This window comes from Triticum dicoccoides, chromosome 6B (genome assembly GCF_002162155.2).
Source record: "Triticum dicoccoides isolate Atlit2015 ecotype Zavitan chromosome 6B, WEW_v2.0, whole genome shotgun sequence".
NCBI lineage: Eukaryota > Viridiplantae > Streptophyta > Magnoliopsida > Poales > Poaceae > Triticum > Triticum dicoccoides.
The window spans coordinates 597,179,305-597,186,104 of record NC_041391.1 but is presented as its reverse complement, the minus strand read 5'-3'; positions in this window follow the sequence as shown (position 1 = coordinate 597,186,104).

The window sequence follows — 6,800 nt, the reverse complement described above, 5'->3', positions numbered from 1 at the left end:
GGGGGGGGGTTAGGGTGCTGGACGAGGGAGTGACGTTGGCAGGGCTAGAGGTGAGAGTGGGTGGATATGAGTGAAATGAGAGGGGTAGAGGTGGAGATGAATGGATGAGAGGGGTAGAGGTGGGCCCAAAATCTTATCCACTCGAATCTTATCCATTAGACAGGAATGCTTTCTGGACACCAGACGCCAGTGACCTTGGCGTCTGGGTGTCCATCAGACACACCAGACGGCCTGTCTGGTCACCTGCGTGAGCAAAGCAAGCCAGACGCCAGGGACCCTGGCGTCTGGGTGTGGGAGGCAGACGCCAGTGACCTTGGCGTCTGGGTGTCCATCAGACACACCAGACGGCCTGTCTGGTCACCTGTGTGAGCAAAGCAAGCCAGACGCCAGGGACCCTGGCGTCTGGGTGTGGGAGGCAGACGCCAGTGACCTTGGCGTCTGGGTGTCCATCAGACACACCAGACGGCCTGTCTGGTCACCTGCGTGAGCAAAGCAAGCCAGACGCCAGGGACCCTGGCGTCTGGGTGTGGGAGGCAGACGCCAGGGACCCTGGCATCTGGGTGTGGGCCTGGTGTTTTTGCACACAGCTTGTTAAAGTTTTTGCTTAGCAACAACTAGCAAACACTGTTAAATATGAACAAAGCATGCTACTCTCAACCAAAAATATGAACAAAGCATATCAACTAGTCTCGAATGACGAACATAGTTTGCACATAATCTCAAATAGTCTCGAATGACAGAAATAGTTCATGACCACACAAGGTCTCGAATAATAAGTTCATACATTAAACAAAGTCTCGACAGTTCATCATCGACGCCGGTGCCTTTCCATTTGTCTACTGAGTAGTCCGGGGCCACTTTCCCTTCTTGTCACGTGCCTCGTCCTCCTCTCGTGCATCGCGAGCCCTTGCAAGTTTGCTTGCCCTCTCTTCTTGACGAGCCGCCTTCTCTTTGCGTGCCCTCTCTTGCTCACGCTTCTTGCGCTCACGAGCCTCCTTCTCACGACGCTCCCGCTCCAATCCCCGTGCATAGGACTCCTCAAATAGGCGCTGCCTCCGTAACCAATCTGCACGTTGGTCCTCTTGGATATCTTTTGGTACCTCGTGATCTATCCAAGTGAAGTACTTGCAAAGTGGAGGAGGGGACTACATATAAACCATGATTTTGTTAGACATATGAGTGACAACTTGTTGATGTTTTTTATATGTACACCTAACATACCGGTGGTATGTCATATGCGTTAGTTGGCCTTCAACGATCATGTGCATAGTTGGGACACACGAAAAACCTTCTACCTTCTGTCCATGACTTGTTGCGGTCAGTGGACACCTTCAGCTTGCAAACATCACCACACCAACATGGTGGTGTGGGCACATCCTTCTCCTTCTTCTTGTCCAAACTGGCCTCCAACCACGTCTTCGGCATGTCCTCTTGGTCCGCGCACGGTGGCCTCGTCCTGGAACCGGATGAAGTCATGCCTACAAAAAGAACAATTGTTAGCACAAGACATTAAGAGAGCAAATGCATAAATGCTAGGAATTGTATGAACAAATAATATACCATTATTATTATATCAACCATCTGGATTAAACAAATAACCGAAGGCCGATCCATTATCAACCATTCCTCTACGACCACCTCTAGCACTTGTGCTTCCTCTTCGACCACGACCACCTCTAGCACTTGTGCCTGCTCGACCACCACCTCTAGCACTTGTGCTAGCTCGACCACCACCTCTAGCACTTGTGCTCCCTCTACGAACACTAGCACCTCTAGCACTTGTGCTCCCTCTACGACCACCACTACCACCTCTGACACTCGTTCTTCCTCGACCACCACCACCGTCACCTCTTCCACCTCTTTCACCATCGGTGCCGCCTCCACGACTTGTTTTTCTTTTTTTGGTTTTCTTTTTTTTTGCATGTCCGCTCATTGTGTCCCCCTTCACCGCACACCCCACGGTTGATAATGTCAGGAGCCTCCATGAAATGACCGCTACCAAATTGTTTCATGCCAGTGTATCCAGCCAGGTCATCCATATCACCCCTGAACCTCTTAGTTCTCCTTCTACCCTTCGTCTCCACCTTCAGAAGAGGGTCTGGCCTAATATGAGGGCCATGGTACTCAGGCCACTGTGATTGGTCCAAGAAAGGTTGAAATCTTGGTGCCCATGTCAACCTAGTAGCTTCCACATGGAACTCTTGCATCCTCACGGTTTTTCCATCATTAACATGTATGTTTCTCGCCTTCGCCGCCGTTATCAAATGCGAGCATGGCCAATGATACTTACTAGGCCTCTCGCACCGGCACCACCGAGTCTTCAGTTTCACCTCGAATGCAGCACCACCATATTGTCTACCATCTCGTGTTGTGCCACCTGGCTCATCAATTTGATAGATCATTTCAAGTCTATCGAATACGATAACTTGTTGTCGTGAAGACTTGCTTGCTTGTAACTGCAACCATTCATCAACCTTTTCCGGATAATCCTTTTTTTCACCTATCCATTTTGCAGTCTCTTCAGAATGCCTCTGAAAGTACTCATTAAGCTTGAAGAAGGTGTACTCCACTATTGCAGTCACCGGCAAAGCACGAGCACCCTTCAACACATTGTTGAAACATTCTACGAGATTGCTCGTCATGTCGCCATATCGCCAACCACCATCGTCATGAGCGCGTGCCCACTTGTGCTTCTCACTTAAATTCCTAGTTAAGAAGTCTTTTCCCCCTTCGTTCACCGCTGCAGAGAGTTTGTTGTAACGAGCATCGAAACCTTGGGTGGTGAAGGCCACACATACATGGGTAAGGTCTTTTCTGAGCTCCTTGCTCTTACATGCCCGGTAAAAGTTGGCCACGAAATGCCTCATGCACCATCTGTGGTGAAGCTTTGGAAATCCTGGAATAACAATGTCCATTGCCTTGAGTATGCCATGATGTCGGTCCGATATGATGCATACCTCCCTAGCCCCAATCACGTTGTGCCTAACATGACCCATGAACCACTCCCAGTTGTCTTGGTGCTCGGAAGGCACCAAAGCAAATGCACATGGCAACACGTTGTCGTTTGATGAGTGCGCCATTGCTACCATTAGTGTGCCCTTATATCTACCGGTCAAGAACGTGCCATCTATAGACAAGACCGGACGACAATGCTGAAACGCCTCCACACATTGTCCATAACTCCAGAAGGCACGGTGGAACACTCCCTCGTGATCCTCGACCACATGAAACATGCCCGGGTTCCCATGTGCAATGGCGGCCAACAACCTTGGGAGCTGGTTGTATGCTTCTTCATAACCACCGTACAACATCCTAATAGCATTTGCCTTTGCCTTCCATGCCTTCCCATACTTGACTTCATAACCAAATTGTTTTTTCACCGTCCGCATGAGAAACCTCACTTTCACAGTGGGATCAAAGGCTATGTCTTTCATCCATTTGTATCCAAGATACTCAGATGTGAGTTGACGGTGTGTCTTTCTAAGTCGTTTCGATGGCGGTTTGCATCTATGAGTGGTATCACAACTTGTTAACACCCATTCTTCGGTTTCTTTAAGCTTTCTTGCACGAACCTTCCATGTGCATTCCTTTTGCTCACACACCACGGTGTAACGCAATTTCATGTCGGAGTGCTCAACATAAATTGGCCTATGGTTTCGAATGGCATAGTCAGCCAACCAAAACTTCAGCATAGGCAAGCTCAGAAACTTCAATCCTTTCTTCAAATAAGCATTCTCGTCCTCATTCTCCACCCTTGGTTCTCCTGGATCCGGGCATGGTGTTGGCTCAATCGCCGTCATTCTCATTCCACCGTCAACAACAGCTTTATGGGCAAGGCCGAGATCTTTAAATAAGTGAGTTCTTTTTTGTAAGCCCGTCAGCTCAAAGTGGATTTGGTTCTCCTCCTTTGTGAATCCATCCTTGTCCAACTGTTCAACTGGACCCTCGTCATCCGAGTCATACGCATATTGACGCCTAAAAGGCAAGTCACGATCCATGTCCTTTTGCGCTATGTACACATCCAAGTCACCAACATCATTGCCATGAAACCCTTCCTCTTGCTCTTCGTCGTCATCATAAGCATCTTCATCCTCTTGAATTACTCCGTCACTAGCAATCACCTCAACTTCATTTGCTTGGCTAGTTGGTGGTTGGCTAGAAGCATTGGGGGCATACAACTCAACCTCATTTGCTTGGCTAGTTGGTGGTTGGCTAGAAGCATTGGGGGCATACAACTCAACCTCATTTGCTTGGCTAGTTGGTGGTTGGCTAGAAGCATTGGGGGCATACAACTCAACCTCATTTGCTTTGATAATTGGTACACGGGGACATGGTGGGGGATAAACATTGGGGGCATCAACCACAACCCTATGCTCAACAAGTGGCACCATTGTCCTCTCGCTCATGTCATCCATTGGGGAAGAGACATGCCGGTTCAAATCAAAGGTAAACCGAGGAGATTCAGTGGTGGCAAACAATTCAAGTGACTTGTCTTCCGATTGGGATACTTTTTCCTTGTATACATCCCAATGCAAATCCGAGGTGATAGGCATACTTTTCAAGCGAGATTTGGCTCCAACTCCAACATCATACCTTCCTATTAACTTAACATCAACATTGGTGTCCATCCACTTCAAGACTTGTCTCACTTTTGCAACAACATCCTCATAGCTAGGGCTTCTATCAAAAACCAATGGTTCCTCACCCGTGTCGGCATTGTTACTCAAGAATGCCTCCTTGTCAATGTAATGAACATTAACAAGTCTCTCCATCTAAAAATTACATGAATGCATTTAAGACCTCAATGAGAATTGGTGTTTATCCAAATACATCTTATTATATCCAAATCATATCAACACTAAATTATTGGTGATGACCACAAAAGTATCACTAATCACTAATTAACACACTAAGCAAAGTTAACCCTAATCACTAACTAACCCTAACCCCCAATCTTTCTACTCAACAAACATATATTCCTACTACACACCATGCATAGCACTATATTATCAAAGTTAACCAAGCCATTCACACTAACATAAGGGGGAGAAAACATGAACTAGGGTTCCACCAACATGTATAAAATGCAACCAAAAGGACAAGACTTAACAAAAAATAATTGGATGATTTGGGAGAGATTAACAAGAGCAACAAAGTGATGGAAAGATCCACCTAAGGGATGTACCTTTTGGAGAGGATTTGAGGGGGAGCTTGAGGGGTGAGAGAGAGTGGGGAGGCAGCAGTTCTTCTTCAAGCTCGGGCTGGATTGGGGAAAGTGTGTGGGGTGGGACCCACACACTCTCCCGGTGGGGTTATCCACTTACCGGGGCCAGACGCCAGGGACCCTGGCGTCTGGCCCCTTTGCCACGTCAGCAGGTCAACGGGCAGGCGGGCAGTGCGGGCCAGGGGCCAGACGCCAGGGACCGTGGCGTCTGCTTCGTAACCCAGACGCCAGGGACCTTGGCGTCACCGAAAAAGGTCAGAAACGAAAATTTTTTTGGAACGAGGTCAAATCGGGATTTAGTTTGCCTTAAGGGTCAGAACAGTAATTTTGTCCCCGCAGCAGCATTTTCCTTTGCTTTCTCTCTTGCCGGGGCGGTTCTCTCTCTCTAGACGATGATTGGATTAGTCACGGGCGCACAGCAATCCAATCCGCAGGACAGCCCCACGGCACGGTACGTACTAGTACATTATTCCCGGCCCTCTTATTTATTCCTGAAACACCGTCGTGCAAATATAATCTAATCTACAGGGAGCACATGCCGCTGCTGCCGCCGCCTGCTGGCAATCATCCAACTACAGCTCTACTGCTGTACTATACTTACCGTGAGCAAAGTGCATGTGATGGATACTTGACCATCCCCCTATGGCCGTTAACCCCGAGTACTCCTACCTTGCACTGAGGTTTTTCCCAGCAAAAGAAGAAGCGCTGCTGGGGTTTAGCAGGAGGAGTACTCCTACCACAGGGTGGGTATTGATTGATTAGGGGAAAGTGTGCATGGAGATCTCGGCCGTGCAATGATTCACTTGAAGCGATCAATGAAGGGTTGGCGGCAGCTTGGCATGTGTAGGAGGGAGGAGTTACTTGATGATGAGTAGGCAGCGCAGTAGTAGTACAGGGGAAGGAAGCAAAATGGGACAAGCGAGGGATACCCGACTGCTCACAACCTGAAGAAGTAAATGCAACGGCCGGAGTGAAGGATGCCACGCCAAAACTCTCTGCGTTCATGTCAGTTTTGTTTATTACGGAATTGATTACGGAGCGTGATAAACGCGCAAGGTGGTCAAACGTTATTGCCGGTACAACAAGTACTGCCACCCCGTGCTTGCGCAAAGCCGATTTTAGGGCTGTGCACGCAGCAAAGGTGTCGGGAGTAAAAGCACGGCTGGGCTGTATGCGGATTCCCTCTTTGCGGTGAGGGAATCGAACGGGAGCCGTCTGATTGAAAATTGACGGCGGATCGGCCAAAAGACTGTGGTTGTTCAGTGCTAGTACTGGCCTCAACTGGAGGAGCCGTGCACGAATTCCCTTCGGGTACCTGTTGCTCGACAGGGCGTGTGCAAATAATTCTTTGTTTTTATGCAGATAGATGAGCTAGGTTTGGCAACTCTCACCCTGATTGTATTCACTGTGTGGGCGTGCTTATATACATGCACGAGAGAGTACAAGAGGGAGGGAGAGAGATTACAGCGGCACGATGGCCATGATCAGCTATACGTGCGGAACAAACGTGTACATGCAGTTGGCGATCCTAGAGACCAGGACGTGGAGAGTTATCCTCCTGTACGTGACGTGGCTC